Raw genomic sequence first — 21,510 nt, forward strand, 5'->3', positions numbered from 1 at the left:
GAAATGTTCTATTTCCTCCCACACATGAACATAGGGAGTTTTCAATCTGGCCACAAATACCAACCTTGAGACACGTTTCAACGGCATGGCAAGAATAAGAGCTCTTTTGTCTCAGAGAGAGGTGGCCTTGAGTTCGGCCCGTGAAACTTTCGTACTTCACATAGCGAACACCCATACAGAGGTGCAAAACCTTTTTCAATTAACATTTGCCTTTCAATTTCAGCAACATGTTTCCGACTATCTTTAACGCATCCTCCACAAAGTCCCTGGTGCACTTTTTTAAAGTTGTTACCAGTGGTCTCGTCACTTCATTTGAGAAAATCTTTGGAGTCATCCCTGCTTCCTTTCATTGTATTTTCTGCACTCTGGTTCGTGGATTGGCATTTTTACTTGCATTACCAGCGGACGCTCTTGTGCTTTTTTACATTTTTAAATATGGATGTCCCTCCTATGCAACCTCCGACCCTGCAGCTGCTGACACTGTTCCGCAATCGCATGCTAGAATATTATGGCACAATGCCGTTGGCGATATTAAGCACGGCATATGGATTATCTTTTCGGTTCTCCTACTTCACCTGTGTCCAGCCTGTATTTCACTGCCTGACCTGTGATTTCGATTGGGCCATTGATTTGTGTCTCTGCGGACCGGTTTCTCCTGACGTCGACTTTAATCAGCTGATGACTCCTATCATTACTCACGAGTTGGTTTGTCCTGGCGAAAGGATTATGGCTGTGGCATTGATGCATGGACTACTTGGTCCCTGGAATTTACTGGCGGCAGCACAGTCTTTCTTGGAACAGAGCTTTCTTGAAAACCCACCGAGCTGTCCTCTGATGGTGATAGAGGATCCGGTGCTGGGAGAGCACGTATGTTCTTTTCCGCTTTTAAATTGGATGGCTGAACTGTTTTCGGATGAAGACGGTGACTTCCTATTGGAGGCTGTTGCAGCTTATTTTGCATACACAGTTATGTCATAGACCTTTTTCATGTTTGATATGCTGAGTACTAGCATTTCATTGACAATTCATTGACTTATTTGTCAAGTTTTTATTATTTACCTTGCCTATTGGCTTAAGACTCGATAAAGTACTTGGCTGTTTTATTTTTCTTTAGCATTAAATTTTCCTAGTTTTTAATGCTTTACCTTGCGGACCGTCCACATATAAACTTGCAATCTGCTCTCATGAGATGGCACTTCTATTATCTTATTCAGTTCGTTTCCGGATCATGAGGAGGTGTCATCTAGGTCCTGGATATCTTTACACCGTGTTAAGTTAGCATGGGCTCATTACCGGTTTAAACGCCATTTTTCCTTTTTTGCAACTTCTGCACACGACATCTAGTTGTTGCTTTAGCTTTCCACCTAGTAGTTCATCGTGGTTTACATGAGAATAATATGTTATTGGTCTACTATCTGCTTTACTTGTTAAACTATATCTGTACAGCGAGTGCTAAAGTTTCAAGAACAACACGATACAGAATTGTTATGAGGTCTGATCTCCACGACTTCATACTCATAACATAAGTGCAACTTCTGCCAATTCTGGGCATGAGGCGGGTTTTATATTGCTTTGCCGAACACACATACACAACAGTTGATGCGGTTCACATGAAGAGAGAGCTGGTGTATGCTGATGTGATTCCTTCAAATCTAAGACACTAAAGTATGGGCACGCCCTAAACCAACACAAAGAGACCTTCTTAGCAAATAATATAATATGTGTATTAGGGAGGGTGAGATATAAGCAGCCGCGGGCCGTGGAGGGAGTTACGGTGAAGCAGGGAGGCGGGGAGGGGGAGAAGCAGGGTGGAGCCCTCTCTACCTTGCCCCTCCCCCTCCCCGCCTCCCTGCCCCACCGTAACTCCCTCCACGGCCTGCGGCTGCTTATAAGTGTTGCTAACTCTTATTCATTTACAGCATGTTAACATACTGTCACCATTCGCTTTTTATGTACTAGTAACTATGCTGGTAATTTTGCTACTGATAATATGTGTACTTGTATTCTCCACCCTGCTTCTCCCCCTCCCCGCCTCCCTGCCTCAACGTAACTCCCTCCACGGCCCGCGGCTGCTTATAAGTGTTGCTAACTCTTATTCATTTACAGCATGTTAACATACTATCACCATTCACTTTTTATGTACTAGTAACTATGCTGGTAATTTTGCTACTGATAATATGTGTACTTTTATTATCTAAGGTACTACGCCTGAGAAGACGGCATTAGTAAATAAACATTTCAAATACACATCTGTTCTTCTTAACTCCATGTTCTGGTTTCTAAGAAATCTATAACGACCGACTGTTCATGAGTTCCACGTATCCTGAGGTACTATAAGTTCATATTCTGGATTGTCTAAACATTGAGAGTTTGTTATATCCAATGTGACACTGTACCTAGCTTGCTAAGGAGTTTTTGATTACTAACGTGAGTTTTGGGACACCCTAATTCGCCGAGGTTCCAATCCTCTGTCCACAGTTCTGTGTGAGAACAGAAACCCTGCGACAGGGGCACCCCCGACCCTTGCTGGAGCTTCATCACACTTGCGATACAACTCCAGCAATGCGCCACCTTTACGGCACAGATACATCACGCATCTGTGCTGTTTTTGCCCCATGATGCGCCGCATTGTAAATGCAGCACACCATAGGTGACGGAACAGCGGCACAGAATGACTAACACATCCCTGGTGATGCGCCAGTCATCATAAATGTATCCCTATGCTTCTTATCTTGTTAGAGATGAACCGCCATATGTATCATCAAAGTTTTTTGCATTTCCTAAATAGCGAACTTTAAGGAATAAATAGCGATTCTTTACCATTCCTAGTTTGCGATGAGCTATTTGCTAATTAGCCGAATGTAGCCCAATGAAGCCCAATGTAGCCCAAAGATGGCCGCCAGACACACAAAAAAACAAATGTAGCCCAAATATCAGCCAGATGTAGCCCAACTATAGCCCAGTGACAGAATGACCAATCAGCTTCGCAAACCTCCGTTACGCGAAGCGGAGCGCTGTTACAGATATATATCTTTTTTTGAACGTTAATTTCTCAAAATCCACTGGAGCACATATATTGAGACCTAGCAAAGGCACATCGGGCTACCAGTCCCTAATATTTTGCCAAGTTTCGTGCAAATCCATTCAGCCGTTCAATTATTATTATTATTATTTTTTTTTGCCCCGCGGGGCCCTTTTAAAACCTCCACATCAAACCTAGGGGGTCAGCGAGGATCTACTATGCCCCCTTATAGTTATTTCCCCCTTTGTTTTGACCTCCTCTTGTCTCTCGATCCTACCGAGAGACAAGATGGCGGCCGCTACGGACTGTTTGGAATGTTGACAGACGCCGGAGAACCAATCAGCTTCGCTTCACAAAGCTCCGTTGCGCGAAAAGTCCGCGAACCAGTGCGCTGCCCAGTCCGCGCTTACAGATATATATCTTTTTTTAAACGTTAATTTCTCAAAATCCACTGGAGCACATATATTGAGACCTACAAAAGGCACATCGGGCTACCAGTCCCTACAATTTTGCCAAGTTTCGTGCAAATCCATTCAGCCGTTCGGGCTAAAAGTGAGGCCAACCGCCCTATGGAAAACTCAATGTTAAAAACACGTTTTGGGACCCCCCTTTTTTCTCGGCCCCCACTGGACGAACCCCCCCCAAATTTTCAAGGGCTGCTCAGAAACAAAATGTGCCATTTTCCTGAAAATTTCAGCCAATTCCGTCCACAAACGCCAAAGTTATTAGACATAGAATTTTCAAAAAACCCATAGAGAAAAAATCCTAACTATATATACCTACTGGCGACCGCCAGTAGGTAATATATATATATTCACTGAAAAAACCATAGGTTATAGACCATATATAGTTAGGAATTAGCATTTAAAAAACCTTATTTTACTCACACAAAACCATTGAAATTCCATATATAGTTAGTTGCACTAACTATATATCGCGCACCCGCAATCCACTGCTGATGATGTCACATATTACATCATTCATGACATGGTCAGTGACATCACTGATGACATCACTGATGACATCATCCAGTGACTGTGTGTTTCTGTAAAGTTAAAATATGTCTTACATATTGAAGAATGAGTGGAAGTATAAGTGTCTGGACGAAGGATTTAGTAGGTGCATGACTGAATGTATGAGTGAGTGATTAAATGTGTCTCACTGAGTGCATGGGTTAGTGACTAAACTGTCTTAATTTGTGCATCATTATGTCTGTTGTTCTGTAAACTGCTGCATGTGTTGATCAGTAGCTATATGAGTAACTATATGGGTTATTGATTGATTGCCCAAGTATTTGCATGGGAGACTGAGTGTGTGTGTGGCTGGCTGGGAGGTGTGTGACTGTGCAGATCAATGTGTACTTGTATCAATGATTGTATAAGAGACTAAGTATGTGTTAGTATATGGTTGAAAACGTAAGGTGCTCTATGTTTAACTGTATAGATTAGAAAATGGAAGTGTGATTGATTCTTTACAGGACTGACTAGGTGTGTGAGTAACTCCATGGATGAGTGGCAGAGTGTGAGTGTCTGTATAGGTGTATGAGTGCATATGATAGTGTTGTAAAGATGATTGATTGTATGTATGAATGATTGTATGGGTGAATGAGTGAATGTGTGTGTAGACGTAGGAATCAGTGAGTGCGTATGTAGTAACTAGTATTGGTGTGTCAATGGTTTCAAAAATTATACTCTGTATTTAACACTGAGTGTAACAGAGGTTATATTAAAATGTGAGGAGATGCATTGTATTGTCACATGAATGATATCATCAGTGATGTGGTCATTGATGTCAAATGAGATGTCATCAGTGATGTCATCCGTGATGTCATTTGAGATGTCATCAGTGATGTCATCAGTGATGTCACTGACCATGTCATGAATGATGTAATATGTGACATCATCAGCAGTGGATTGCGGGTGCGCGATATATAGTTAGTGCAACTAACTATATATGGAATTTCAATGGTTTTGTGTGAGTAAAATAAGGTTTTTTAAATGCTAATTCCTAACTATATATGGTCTATAACCTATGGTTTTTTCAGTGAATTTTCAAGGTTTTGTAAATGCTAATTCCTAACTATATATGGCCTATAACCTATGGTTTTTTCAGTGAATTTCAATGGTTTTTTAATAGCAAATATCATAAGCTGTCGAATGTCAAGTACGTGGTAAGTGAAAACATTTTCGTGTTTATGCACACTGATCTGCTTTGAATGGTGCCCCCCCCCCTCATTTCTATTAGGAGTACTCTCTCTTTGCACATAGTGAAGGGTAGTTAACGCAGGCCTTTGCCCCCGTTGTAATACGTCGTGCCTGCTTCTCTCTCCATTTGATTGATTGTTATCCAAGTATTTACTGTTTTAGAATTGGTTCTCTTTGGTTCATTCTCTATTTACAAACAAACACAGAGTCGCAATACTCTGTTTAGTCTTCGCAGATAACGAAAAATCGTGTAAAAAAAAGAAAAGGAATCGAGCAAAATCAGTAGGCCACTAATGGGATCTCTTTTTGACCTCGCTAAAATAGAAACATTAGGAACAACCCCTCATGACAAATACAAAACTAGTGAGATGAACTGAACTCCACACAATGATGGCTGCAAAACAGCTCGGCTCCGCCACCCACCCCGCCCAAAATAACGATAAAGAACGGCTGCCATGATTGGTTGCGGAATGACCACGACGGAGCTACGAAATGGTGCTGCTCTCATGCTAACCCCAGCTTCAGTCTCAAACATCCAGAAACACTGTAGACTACCAATTCGATCAGTTCCGGTAGCGCCCCAATGTAACCCGGTAGAGAAGAACTAGCCCTCCCCTCTTTGACTGATGGTTCTTGTTGCCTGTCCCTTCTGTTGCCATTTAACAGAACTATTTAGCCTGCTGAAAGGGGTTGTGTTCCGACCGCTGGTTGGTGGAGACATTTTGACTATATTCTGTACCTGCGTTGTCGCATAATGCGTCATATGACGCGCCGCGTTAGCGCATCCGGAAGTCATCCGGGGCGCGCAGCGCGTAACGTAAGCATAACAAGTCATGTGACTTGTTAATAAAACTTTTCATTGGTTCATTTTACTTTTCTTATTGTAATGATGAAAGGCTTGGTCATATGACCTAAAAATTACGCTTTTCATTACTTCCGAACATTATTTTTTCTTAAATATATGTTATAATGTTCCAGGCTAATGTACTTTCCCGGAAATTTTACAACTGTCCTGCAAGTAAAATATATTCTTTTTTCGAGAAAAAGAGCGTTTCTTCGTCCCATGACGGAGCCGTTGAGCAAAAGAGGGTCGACCTGCTGTCTTAGTCGCCGATACGCCTGAATATGAGATTCTTATCGATCACTTTATGTTGCAGGAATAGAAAACACAACAGCCCTTGACCATTTATCTTTACTGCGTTCCTTCGTATTATACCTTTTACCCTTCATGTAATTGGTCTGCTTTATTTCACTTGCCTTTTAATGATTCTAAAACAGTCACTATTATTAAAAACTTTACCAATGTATATACTACTACCATGTTTTCTTTTAAAAACCTTTATTGTGAAAATGTCATTATACAAATACGAGCCTATAACCACGTGGGCCTGCCACAGAGCAAACTGTAATCGTATATGATGAATAGACATTTACACTGTAGAGGAACGTAACGGGCGGGCCATTAGGTTGCAAGAACTAAGGTGTCTAACAGTTACGGAATCGGTGGACGTACATTTTATAATTAAAATACGACAGGGCCAGTTACAATAAAATTATCTAGATATACATTTGCGGGCAAGTACCATGGGTGACGTTAATTCGAACTTTCAACAGTACAGTAATCAATAACACATCAGAACTTAATATCAATAGGGATGTCGAAATAGTCAATCAATTCTCGTCCCCGCCCGCCATGTACTTCAAAACTGCATACGTATCTCGTGATTTCAAGGTTCTGCAACCAGTACACAACAAGGAGTTACGAGTCCCATTTATTCCGGCGCCATTTTGGGCGAGGACGGGCAGGTCCAGGATATAGTCAAAATGTCTCTACCAACCATCGACTATGATGATGTTCATATGCTGTATTTATTAGAGTAACACTCATCTGTCCACATGAAATTAATTTGCCACAATCTAAACATGTCATTTTAATCTTTCCAAAGTTCTTCTAAATATTTGGGACCGTTTCCCTTGCCTCTGAAGCTCTCAGTGCCACTTCTTTGATGAATGTACTAGCAGGTCAGGGGTTCTCCTCCAAATCTCTCTTTTATGCAGCACTATAATTAATTGGTGCCACCTCTCCATATGACGATGCATGGTATAGTTACCACAACTATATTTTTTTTCGGTTCCTCTGGACAGTTCATCGTGGCAGATGAAGCGTGTAACGTACCGGGCATTTACCTTTTTTTGCATGTACAGGAAAGGAAAAAAAAATCGAGCGTCCGAGTTCTAAGGTGTCCCAGGGCCATTTTAGTGGACCAGGCCCAAATCCAAAGAACAGGCCGCCATTTTGAGAGTCCTGTTGCAGCCGCCTGTCGCTGTAGCATCAAGAGCGGCCGAAACTCAGCTGAATGGCAACTGAAACGGTAAAGGGGCGCCCCACTACAGCAGACGAGCCTCCACCTAGGAAGGCCCATTCACGCCGTCTCCCCCCCCTTCGGGCACCCCACGCCGTTATTCGGAGCAGTATTGTAGGATGGCCACACCAGTGCGGCAACTTGCTAGACATCACCTCGGTGGTAACCGAATCTCAACGCCTTGTGGTGTCTTCTATTCAAAAAACATTGTTATGCTGCCTTCGACCTATTCGCCGCAAGTGCGCACACAACTCAACTGCATAGCTTGCTAGACACCACCTCGGTGCCATCCGGATCTTGGAATGTCAGCACCTTTTGGTGTCTTCTCTTCAGAAAATATTGTTGCGCTGCCTTTGGCCCCATTCGCACATCAGTCCGCTACTGACGCCATCTCACAGGCTAATGGGGCGCCCCACGCCGACTTTCAGCATTGTAGAATGACCACACCAGTACAGCAACTTGCTAGACATCACCTCGGTGCCATCCGGATCTCGGCGCCCCACTGCAGATGAAGTGCCTCTCAACTATGAAACCACCACGGTGACATCCGGATCTTGGCGCGTTGTGCTGCCTTCGGCCTATTCGCACATCGGTCCGCTACTGACGCCATCTCACAGGCTAATGGGGCGACCCACGCCGAGTTTCAGCATTGTAGGATGACCACACCAGTACAGCAACTTGCTAGACATCACCTCGGTGCCATCCGAATCTTGGCATCTCAACGCCTAGTGGTATCTTCCATACAAAAAATATTGTTACGCTGCCTTTGGCCCCATTCGCACATCAGTCCGCAACTTAGACATCACCTCGGTGCCATCCGGATCTTGGCATCTCAGCGCCTTGTGGTGTCAGTCAGAAAATATTGTTGCGCTGCCTTTGGCCCCATTCGCACATCGGTCCGCTACTAACGCCATCTCACAGGCCAACGGGGCGCCCCACGTCGACTTTCAACATTGTAGGATGGCCACAGAAGTGCGACAACTTACTAGACACCACCTCGGTGCCATCCGGATCTTGGCGCGTTGTGCTGCCTTCGGCCTATTGGCACATCGGTCGGCTACTGACGCCATCTCACAGGCCAACGGGGCGCCCCACGCCGACTTTCAGCATTGTTGGATGGCCACACCAGTGCGGCAACTTACTAGACACCACCTCGGTGCCATCCGGATCTTGGCGCGTTGTGCTGCCTTCGGCCTATTCGCACATCGGTCCGCTACTGACGCAAACTCACAGGCCAACGGGGCGCCCCACGCCGACTTTCAGCATTGTAGGATGGCCACACCAGTGCTGCAACTTGCTGGACACCACCTCGGTGCCATCCGGATCTTGGCGCGTTGTATTTCCTTCGGCCTATTCGCACATCGGTCCGCTACTGACGCCGCCTCACGTGCCAACGTATTTTCTACGCATTTTATACCCTATGCCGCATAACAGGTCATGTGACTTGTTTATAAAACTTTTCATTGGTTCATTTTACTTTTGGTTTCCTAATGATGTAAGGCTTGATCATATGACCTAAAAACAACACTTTTCATTGGATGAAAACTTTTTTTTTTTTCCCAAACGATGAAAGCCCCACCTTGTTTCTGGATGTTTCAGACTAAACTGGCGTCAGCATGAAAGCACCACCATGTCGTAGCTCAGTCGTGGTCATTCCGCGAGCAATCATGGCAGCCGCTCCCCACCAGAAGCCTGCAGGAGTCGGGGCCCCCAAAACTTTTGATGAATTCTCAAGGCGGAGGGGACGCTTTCGAGAATGGGGTCCAAGACCTAGCAGACAAGCGTCCGATTTCCAAGGTGTCCCAGGGCCATTTCAGTGGACCAGGCCCAAAAAGGAAAGAGCCTGCCGCCATTTTGAGAGTCCTGTGACAGCCGCCTATCGCTGCACCGCAAGAGTGGGCGCAACTCAGCTGAATTGCGGCTTTTGACACAGTGGACCAAAAACGGACGGAATGGCAACTGAAACGGTAAAGGGGCGCCCCACTACAACAGATGACACTCCACCTGGAGAGGCCCGTTCACGCCGCCTCCCCCGGGGCGCCCCACGCCGTTATTCGGAGCAGCATTGTAGGATACCAAAACCAGTGCGGCAACTTACTGGACATCACCTTGGTGCCATCGTTCTGCTGCCTTGGAACTATTCGCACAACAGTTTGCTACTGATGACCCACCCCCCGCGACGCCCCACGCCGTTATTTGCTGGGTGGCAACTTACTAGACATCACTTTCGTGTCATCTAGATTTCGGCGCGTTCTGCTGCCTTGGAACTATTCGCACAACAGTTTGCTACTGATGACCCACCCCCCGCGACGCCCCACGCCGGAAATCTGGACGTTGTGCTGCGTTGGGACTATTCGCACAGCCGACCGCTACTTCGTTGTTTTTCCCTAAAAATGTTTATATGTTATTACTATTTTTGTTTTCTTGTATATATTTATAAATTATTAAAGTTTTATAATCTTACTACTTTGTCGGAGTGCTATATATTTTTAATGTGACACATAATTGTAAAAACTTTGATGTACAAAGAGTCATCCCTGGAATCTTCCGCTTCACGCTCGGTCCCCTCCCCAATCACAATACAGGATGGTTTTCAGATAATAGCAACGCTTCTGCTGTGACGGATCTCATCGAGTGTGGGCCTTGATCTACTATAACTCCTTTGAAGAGGGGTGATTCTTTACAGCTGTGGCCATAAACTACATCTGCAGGGCTAGCTGATAGCCTAGGACCGGCCTGGACAATCGGACACAGAGGAAAAGAAGTGTCAGAGGGTGCGGTAGTGAATAGGGCGAAAGGGAGGTGTCGGGCGGGCACAGGGTGTGATTCTCAGGGAAGAGCAGCGCAGATGGGGGGAGGTTTATTACCCATGCATAAGACAGAGAGCGGGGGTGACCACTGCCTGGGTGAGATGCTTGCGAGGGTGGGGAGCCATGCTAAGGATCGACAGCGTGCACAGAGTGGGTCTGGTCAAGGCATCTAAAATGGCTGCCGTGCACGACAAAAGTGTGGCATTTGAAAAAAGACAAGATGGCGCAGACAATGTTTTTCAACACTTCCTGATTTCCTTCGAATCGAACGTTAACAGACGTTGGGGCATATTACCAAAGTTAAGCGATATTTATCCCTAACGATGCATTGCAAAGATTTTTTTACCGTCAGAAATTATCGCAGATAAACCTTGCTATTATCAAGGTTTATCGCAAATACGATAAAAAACGACCGCAATGCATTAATATCGCTGAAAACTCAGTGATATTCATGCATTACCGAGCTAATGCTCTTAGCCATGTTATCCACCTCCCATTGGATAACATGGCTAAGAACTGCTCAGGGCAGCTGTTACTTTTTGGAGATATTCGCGCTTATCTCGAATATTTCCAAAAGTTGATAATAGGAGATAGCGATGTTAGCGACTGTTTCCAGTCGCTAACATCTTGGCATGCCCACTTTGCATGTCATTAGTGATAAATATCACTCACATGCAAAGTGGGGCCCAAGATGGTCGCTATCTCCTACTAGCCGTCGCTAACTGGTGTTAGCAACAGCTAGGTAATACAGATATAATTTTATCTCCGCGAAGCGGAGCGCTGTTACAGATATATATCTTGTTTTTGAACGTTAATTTCTCAAAATGCACTGAAGCACATATATTGAGACCTAGCAAAGGCACATCGGGCTACCAGTCCCTAATATTTTACCAAGTTTCATGCAAATCCATTCAGCCGTTCGATTATTATTATTATTTATTTTTTTTGCCCCGCGGGGCCCTTTTAAAACCTCCACATCAAACCTAGGGGGTCAGCGAGGATCTACTATGCCCCCTTATGGTCATTTGCCCCTTCGCTTTGGCCTCCTCTTGTCTCTCGATCCTACCGAGAGACAAGATGGCGGCCGCTACGTACTGTTTGGAATGTTTACAGACACCGGAGAGCCAATCAGCTTCGCTTCGCAAAGCTCCGTAACGCGAAAAGTACGCGAAGCGGTGCGCTGTTACAGATATATATCTTTTTTTGAACGTTAATTTCTCAAAATCCACTGAAGCACATATATTGAGACCTAGCAAAGGCACATCGGGCTACCAGTCCCTACAATTTTGCCAAGTTTCGTGCAAATCCATTCAGCCGTTCGATTATTATTATTATTTTTTTTTTTTGCCCCGCGGGGCCCTTTTAAAACCTCCACATCAAACCTAGGGGGTCAGCGAGGATCTACTATTCCCCCTTATGGTCATTTGCCCCTTCGCTTTGGCCTCCTCTTGTCTCTCGATCCTACCGAGAGACAAGATGGCGGCCGCTACGGACTGTTTGGAATGTTGACAGACGCCGGAGAACCAATCAGCTTCGCTTCACAAAGCTCCGTTGCGCGAAAAGTACGCGTCCTGGAGCGCTGCCTGATCCGCTGTTACAGATATATATCTTTTTTTAAACGTTAATTTCTCAAAATCCACTGTAGCACATATATTGAGACCTACAAAAGGCACATCGGGCTACCAGTCCCTACAATTTTGCCAAGTTTCGTGCAAATCCATTCAGCCGTTCGGGCTAAAAGTGAGGCCAACCGCCCTATGGAAAACTCAATGTTAAAAACACGTTTTGGGACCCCCCTTTTTTCTCGACCCCCCCTGGACGAACCCCCCCCCCCAATTTTCAGGGGCTGCTCAGAAACAAAATGTGCCATTTTCCAGAAAATTTCAGCCAATTCCGTCCACAAACGCCAAAGTTATTAGACATAGAATTTTCAAAAAACCCATAGAGAAAAAATCCTAACTATATATACCTACTGGCGACCGCCAGTAGGTAATATATATATATATATATATATATATATATATATATATATGTGTGTGTGTATGTATTTGTATATAGATATGTGTGTGTGTATTACCTACTGGTAGTTGTACTTAGAACCTTGTTACCCTAGGAAAATCGCAACATTCTATTTCCAAAACCTTTAGCGCCTAGGAAAATCGCAACATTCTATTTCCAAAACCTTTAGCGCCGATTGGCATATCTTCGTGAAATTTTCAAAACTCATGGCCCGCTTCGGTCCGCTCCTATCTTGAAAGTTCGGGGTTATTTGGCCAGCGGGGCAGAGAAAAAAGGGGGTCTCAAAACGTGTTTTCTCCAAGCAATTTTTCATAGGAAACTTAAGACACGGCTACAGCCCGAACTGCTGAACAGAATTACACCAAATTTGGCAAAAAGGTAGCCCTTGGTTCAGAAAGAGACCTTTTTGTTAAATGGTGTAAATCCATTCAGTAGTTTTTTAAATATTCATGGAAAAAGAAATATATATATCTGGGCGGAGTCTAACCACACATCTCATCATGAGATCTGATTGCCTGTCAGCACTTCATTCAAGAAGTGTTGGCAGCCAAAGTCAAAAGTCAAAGTAAAAAAAAATACTTTATTCGGTTTCAAGCATAAACCACAAAAGTATACAAAAAACATGCAAATTGGTCCAAAAAAGCAACAGATTATATAATTAAAAAGGACCAAGGATTGACAATAAACAATACACAAGGTCAAGTTAAAAGTGATATAAATATGTTTTTGCATTAAAAAGAACATTTCATGATTAAATTTTAATAACAATCATATCTATACAACCAGTTAAAAAAAGAGTTGCGTGCATTATGATGTTACTTTGCCCAATTAATTTTTTTGCTTAATCTTGTTACAATTGTCAAAAATTTTGCAATATTGTAAATTTCCCAGACACTTGGTAATAACTGGAGAAATAACAATACAGGTTTCACTTGGTAGAACCCTTTACCCTTTAATAAAGGTACAATAAACTTTTTCCTAAGGGCGGTGAAGTGTTTACAAAAGAACATAAAATGGGCAGTGTCCATAAGGGAAAGCCCGTCACAATTACATAGCCCCAGATCATTTGAGTTTGTCCAGCCAGGGCGGCCACTGATCAGTAGGTGGATTTTATTCAGCCGGAATTTAGTTAGAAGAAATCTGTGGTTTGAGATGTTTACCACTTTTAAGTAGAGTTCCAGCTGACACCCTGACGTCACAATCGACTGGTGCGTTCTTACTGTGGGCTTTACCAATTCCAAATATTCTCTGTCCATCCTTCTGATTTCCAGAAAGGCATTTTTTACCCAGTTGACATCACCCTTAACCAGATGGGATGGATTAGTGAACATCTCAGGGCGTCCCAACTTGATTGATAAGAGGTGGACATATTTCAACCAAGGAATATGGTCCCAATGGTCCAATGCTAAGCAATCGATAAGGATTTTATGGTTTACTGTCAATTCTGGGTTCAACCATACAGAAATCCACTTCAATAAAGGGGCCATAGCAATGCTGTCCTCCAAGTAATCTATACCACATTCCTGGTGCACAATATAACCGGACGTGGATCTCGGTAAGGACAAGATTGATTTAAGGAAATTGTCCTCTACTACCTGGAGGGTCTTGGCTGGTTTGTATCCCCACAGGTCTGCCCCGTACATTACAATGGAAATACATTTAGCGTTATACACCTGCAATACCGCCTCCAAGGGTTTAACCCCTAGTTTACGGGAAAACCCCAAGACCGCAAAAATTGAACGTAAGAAGACTTTTTTCTTCTCCTGCAACTGGGGGAACCAAGTTGAACATTGATCAAAAACAACCCCCAGGTAGGAAAATCTGGACACCCTTGACAATCTATGCCCATTGCAATGTAGAGCCTTCATGTTTCTCTCTGGCCTGCTTTTGTGGCTCACAACCATTACGTGTGATTTACCATGATTCACGCTAAGATCTAAGGAAAACATAAAAATATAAAAAGAATTTATTAGGCGTTGGAGACCCACTGCAGTACGAGCCAGCAAAGCAGCATCATCTGCATATAATAATGCTGGCAAGTGAAGATCCCCAACCATGGGGATATCTTTACTCGATGTGTTTAAGGTCATCCCCAAGTCATTGATGTACAGAGTAAATAATAAAGGCGCTAAGATGCACCCTTGTCTAACGCCGTTAGAGATATTGATCTTACCAGTGCTATTGCCTTTGCGGTCATACCTCACAGAGGCTGTAAGATCCCTGTGGAGGTCAGCCAGGAAGTATACAATATTAGCGTCTATACCAATTCTTAAAAGTTGGCCCCAGAGCTTGGACCTATTGACTCGGTCAAACGCCGAGGATAGGTCCATAAACGCTATATATAAGTTACCTTTCTTAGCTTGTGTATACTTCCCTATAAGTAGTTGCAGGTTCAGGCTGCAGCCATCTAGGGACCAATATACATGATAGCACCTCATTAAATAGCATTGCATTTAATAGAAGGTTTTAAGAATGTAGTTACATTATAATTTGTTGATGGTACCGTACTCATTTTAGGAATTGCGGTGTGTTCTAAGGTGATTTTACCATGTGAAAAAGCCTTCTGCTCGCATATTATGAATCATGTTTGAGAGAAAACTATTTTCTTATGCTTTTCCCACAGAGGTTTGGAAGGTGATCCGTAAGCTAAACTGAGAGCATATTTTCTGTAAATTCACATTATCTTTCACAGTCATGTGAGAATGAAGTCTGACATTCTCAGTAAATCATGTACATCGAACAGGGGCAGAGACTGTCAGTTGATTAGTGCTGCAGAAAGGAAAATTAGGGCACATTTTGAGTGACCTCTCAAATCCTCTTTTATTTCATTAAAAAAATCTGACATGCAGACTGAAACATGCCCTTTCAATACCAGCAGCAGACTTCCCTGGTGAGCAGTAGCTTTACTACAGTGATCCAATAAGCAACTCAGAAATGAGGAAATTAGGAAACTTCATAACAAATAAGTGTCCCAAGATGGCCCCCAGAGACAAAAGAGCCCAAATGTAGCACAAATATCACCCAGATGTAGCCCAAGTACAGCCCAATGACAGAATGTTCCAGAGTGTTCTAAAGAACAACTAGAGCGCTAACAGTCGTACTTATGACAAAAGTATGGCAAACCTGAAGTCATCTTGATTGGAATGAAGTGGTAACACTTAAAACGTCTAATTTGCAAAAGAACAGAATGAGGGGGTTCATTTTGCCATAGAAATTTTGAATAGTGCTGCAGAAAGAAAAATTAGGGCACATTTTGGCTTCTCAAATCCTCTTCTATTTCATTAAAAAATTCTGACATGCAGACTGAAACATACACTTTGAATACCAGCAGCAGACTTCCCTGGTGAGCACTAGCTTAAATACAGCGTTCTAATGAGCAACTAGAGTGCTACATTCAGAGTGTATGAGAAATGTGTGACACATCTGAATGCCTTCTTGATGGAACCAAAGTAAAACATTGAAATTATTTCCTACTGTGGAGACTGCAGTAAATGAGGAAATTAGGAAACTTCATAACAAATAAGTCTCCCAAGATGGCCACCAGAGACAAAATAGCCCAAATGTAGCACAAATATCACCCAGATGTAGCCCACATGTAGCCCAATGACAGAAGTGTGCAAAACACTTTTTTATTTTTTTTGTTTTTGCAGTTTTATATAGTGCAGACTTCTCAGGTATTGGAGTGCTTTACATGACCATTGGTTACATCACACAAGAACAAATTCATTTTGTTTTTAGAAATGGGGAGATTAAGTGATTTGACCAGAATCACAGAATGTCGAGCTGAAGCAGAAGCTCCAACCTGGTTCCCCAGTTGCAAAGTTTGCAGCTCTGGAAGTAACACCACATCCTCTCCCCTAAGTGAAACATTTAATCAAGTGGTCAACTGGATACAAAAAACATAAGGATAACAAATAATTTAAAAGTGCTTTGTTGCTATTTGGAAACTCAGAAAATATGTCCTCATTTAATTTTTTTAGAGCACTAACCATCATTGTGATGCTAATAATACCCTCTCATTTATGTAATTTCTAAAGGAAATGCTCTAGGTATTATAGTTTTGATCACATCAAGATGACATCAGGCGTTCAATACTTTTGTAATAAATATAGAATGTTAGCAATCTAGTTGTTCATTAGGAGACTGTTCAGAGTCAGAGGCCAGGGGCACGAACTCTGAAAATTGAAGGCAGCTAGGAGGTTGCAGAGGCAACAATTTGCCCACACTGGGCAGAAAGAAAGGGCAGTGGCAGCACAACAGACTATGGAGGGCAATGGAGAGGGGGGCAGGGGCAACAAATTAACAATACAGGACTGGCAAGAGAGGCTGTGGCAATATAATAGACCATTATGGGCAGAAGGAAGAGAAAGTGGTAGTACAACCATTCATGCCAACAGACCTGATTCAGCCAGGAAACGTCCAATGTTATGAAGCCCAAATGGGCTTTATTTGATCTGTCTCCTGTCTACAATCTCCCCTTTTTCAATGTAAGTTATTGATGTTATATTAACTACTAACAATTCACATACTCATCTGTCAAAATTCATTACGGGCACAGATATTAGTAGTGACCATTATTCCAATAGTCTTACCATCACGATCCAGGGCATTTGCCATCAAACTAGGATTGCTAGTTTACTTAACCAACAGGCCCTGACAATAGCTAAGCCAAATGGGTACTCGGTTAAATGGTCGAGTGCAGATCCTAATGCTTTGTCAGCTAAGGTAATTAAAAGAACACTCCCCTTACTGGAAATATGTTTAGACTTGCAATCCCCTGTGGATTTGATTTTGACCAGTTTTGAAGAGATAATCAAAATAATAAGAGAGGAACTATTTCGTAAACAGAATTCTAATTCCTCTCAAGGGATAAGCTGGTTTAACACCCAATGTCGTAAGGCTCTTTCTTCTCTGAAGGAGGCCCTTCGTAACCCTACCAGGGATGTTCTTGTAGTGAGAAAACTTAGAGAGGAATATAATGTGGCCAATAAAAACTGTAGACGTGAAATAAAAAGGGACTTATGGGAACAACTTCACGAGAGTTGCCGAACCAAAGATAGCTCTGCATTCTGGCACATAATAAAATCTCCCTTTCTTTCAGAGTTGAGCCTAGCACCCAGGATTGAAGTAGCTGTCTCTGCTGAGAATTGGGTTACCCATCTCTCAATTTTTTTTCTGGGGGTCAATTAGCACAGAATGATGATGAGCAAACAAGGATGGACACCTTCTCCACCTCTAAAACGTACCCTATGCAGTTAGTCTTTGGTCATAAAGAAGTCATTGCTGCATTGTCAGCCTCAAAGTCCGGCAAAGCCCCTGGCCCGGACGGGGTTCCGTTGGACATTTTTACCCATTACCAGGAGCTCTGGTCTCGTTTCTTGACTCGCGTTTTTGAGGCGGCAACATCTGTTGGCTTGATTGACTCATGGTCAACATCTACGTTACTCCCCATTTTTTAAAAAGGTGATCGCACTGACCCGGCATGCTACAGGCCGATATCCCTCTTTGATTCCCTTGGCAAAGTGGCAGGTCGACTGGTTCTCGAGCGATTACATGACTGGGCCGAGGCCAATAAAATTATGACGACCTCCAATATGGGTTTCGGGAGGGTCTGGGCACGGTAGAGCAGGCGTTAAACCTTTCCCTTTTTATAGGTAAATATGTGGGGGCTAAGAGTGGTAATCTACACCTTGTATACGTTGACCTCTCCGCAGCTTTTGACTGTGTGTCCCACTCAAAATTATGGTCAATTTTACCTGAACTGGGCGTTGACCAAGCCCTGGTCATATTTCTACGTGAACTGTATTCTGGCACTTCGGCGAGGGTGAGATACGGGATTCAAGGCGATCTTACATCGTCATTTGCCATTTCCAGGGGAGTTAGACAGGGCTGTGTACTGGCTCCCTTCCTCTTTAATCTTTATACTAATGGCCTAGAGTTGGCTATGTTGGAAGGGAGCCAGGACCTCCTCACAATAGCCCATCGCCCTATCCCTGCATTATTATATGCAGACGACTCTGTGATAATGTCAAGAACCCCTAACCAGCTACAGCACCTTCCTAACAACTACTGTAACTATATGTCCTCTCTGGACTTAAAGGTCAATATCAAAAAGACTTTCGTCATGCATGTGGGCAAGCGGTTAAAGAAACCCAAACCGATTGCTATTGCTAATGACAAGCTGGATTGTACTAACACCTATCCCTATCTAGGCATTCTATTCAACAGTAAAATGTCTTGGAGGCAGGCTATGTGCAGTAGGAAACTACTGTTTCTATGAGCCACCACTGCCTTGGTAGCCTTTGCAAGAAAGCTTGGTAAGCCTCCCCACGAAGAACTCCTGAAAATGTATTATGCCAAATGTCATAGTGTGGCTGTATATGGCGCAGGGGTTGGGGCTATGCTGCGGCAGATGCTCTTCAGGTTGTAGAAAACACTTTTATCAGGTATGTGCTGGCAGTTCCTAAAAGTGCTCCAACTTACGGTTGCCACATCGAGTTGGGTATGGACTATATTACTGATAACATCAAAATTCAGCCCATTCTCTTATGGCACCGAGTGTGGACCACAGAGCAGTGTCATCTGACCCGCACCCTTATTTCCGACTGCCTTGGCTTGGTATACTTGGCCAAAATCCCCTGGTTGGCCTACGTGAACAATTTCTTGGTGGACTGCGAGTAGCCTGGTGGCGCCGCAATTCCGCTAGTGATTTTGTCCTCTAACCTGTGAAACTGCATGCAACTTTTGTGCTCTGTATTTTAAAAGATGTAAATATTTTAATTGATATTTTTTAGCGTGTGAATTTGGGGCACTGTGAATTACTTTGCTGGGGGCATTTCAAACGACTTACTCTATGTTACCGACCCCGTTCCGCCGGTGCTGGTGTGCCATTTGTGCGGAGGGTGGTAACCACTAGTCCACAGATTCCCTACTTCCGGCCGGACGCGGTCTAGTCGTCCGCCGGAAGGAAGGGTATTTAGGCAAGATTGTAACGAACGCGCGGCGGACTGAGAGTAGCCTGGTGGCACCGCAATTCTTAAAGCGCTAGTGATTTTGTCCTCTAACCTGTGAAACTTCTGCAACTTTTGTGCTCTGTATTTTAAAAGATGTAAATATTTTAATTGATATTTTTTAGCGTGTGAATTTGGGGCACTGTGAATTACTTTGCTGGGGGCATTTCAAATGACTTACTCTACATTACCGACCCCGTTCCGCCGCGGCTGGTGTGCCGTTTGTGCGGAGGGCGGTAACCACTAGTCCACAGATTCCCTACTTCCGGCAGGACGCAGTCTAGTCGTCCGCCGGAAGGAAGGGTATTTAGCCATTCATGCACCGGACGCGCAGCGGACGAGCTCAGCGGGCCCGCCGGATGCGCACCGAAGGCGTGCCTAAGGCAAGCCCGTCTGCGCCCGTCCGCGGCCGATTGGGGACCAGGGCCAGAACCCCTGTTGGATCTGGGTCACTCTTGGGCTATACTCGGCAACAGCTGATTGATCTATGTACAATGGTTAGCCCACAGTGTAATCATGGACTGGATCCCAGTAAGGGGGATGCAGTAAGGGTCTGCAAGTACTGTGGTATCAGGCTGAATGGTGATACCCGAGTAGGAGGTACCACCAAGGAAGTTATCTGTGCGCTGCTTAACTGTAGGTCTATAAAAAAGCACAACATGGAAGTGCGGGACCTACTGTTGGATAACAATCTAGACATTCTTTTTGCAACAGAGACCAGACATGATGGGGATTCGCACCCTGAAATACTAGAGGTCCTGCCCCAGGGATATGGCATTTGTAGGCAGGACAGAGCCCGCGGAAGGGGGGGCGGGATTGCATTGATCCACAGGGACAATATTATCTGCACTATGGAGCCTGCTAGTATAGCGGGTAGTGAGACGGGGGCGTTTTCTACAACAGTGTCCAGTAATACGATTATTTAAGGCCTACTGATTTATAGTCCCCCGGGCGAGATCAGCAAGTTTGTGGAGAGCTTAATATGCAATTTGTTATCCCCTGCTATGAGATATGACAATTTCCTCCTACCAGGGGATCTCAATATGCATTTCGATGATGGATCTAACATGGCGGCCCAAGAGGTACTCCCAGAGCTGTCGACCATGCAATTGACATTACAGTCAGCGCTACCCACTCATCGGTTAGGTCATCTATTGGATCCACTTTTTTGTAATTGGGAGGGCATTAAGGCCGAGCTCCCTGTCCCGATGGTTTGGACTGACCACTACTTGATACCTTTTCGCTTCAAATTCATGGAGGGCAGCAATCCGGGGAAAGGAAGGGATACTAAAAAGAAACAGAGGAAGTGGGCCAAATTTTCTTAAGACACTTTTTGTGCCAGTCTAAAACAGGGGGGCCCCCCTGATGGGCTAGGTATTACTATTGATGAAGCTTGCGCTGCCCTTGACAAACGTATTGAGACTGCCATAGATCAGACTGCCCCCTGGTCGAGGAACGGCCCAGTGCGCCGCACTAAATCAGCTGCCTGGTTTAATGCTGAATTGAAAGAAGCTAAGGCAGCATGTAAACACATGGAAAGAGCCTGGAGAAAGGGCTACCTTCCGGAGGCGGATAAGGTGTATAAAGATAGCCTCAGAGGTTATCACGCCTTGATTAGGAAAACCAGCTCGATCTATTATACTGATCGTATCGATAAGGCAGAGTGTTCAACTAAGGAACTCTTTGTAGTCTATAAGGAGATATCACTGCTGGCTTCAAGAAGCGAACAAGTTGATTCCTCTGCACAAATATGTAACCAGATTGCTGATTTCTTCTATAAGAAAGTGCAAGATATTTATACCACCTTTCCTAGTGAGGCCGGGATTGGGCTCAGCGGTGATTCGCCAATGGAAGGTGCTATTTTGGTGAAAGACAGCATCAGTACTTTCTCGGTCCCGGATGAGGCTATGCTAATAGCAGTAGCGAGGGGGGTCAAACTGGCTCCCCCAGTGATCCGGCTCCTGCCAAGATCTTGTGCGGCAGCATGGAAGTACTGGCACCCTATGTTAAGCATCTTTTAGCTCTGTCATTCGAATCTGGCAGGGTGCCAAACACATGGAAGCAGGCTGTTGTACTCCCACT

Source organism: Lissotriton helveticus, chromosome 3_1, assembly GCF_964261635.1.
Source record: "Lissotriton helveticus chromosome 3_1, aLisHel1.1, whole genome shotgun sequence".
NCBI lineage: Eukaryota > Metazoa > Chordata > Amphibia > Caudata > Salamandridae > Lissotriton > Lissotriton helveticus.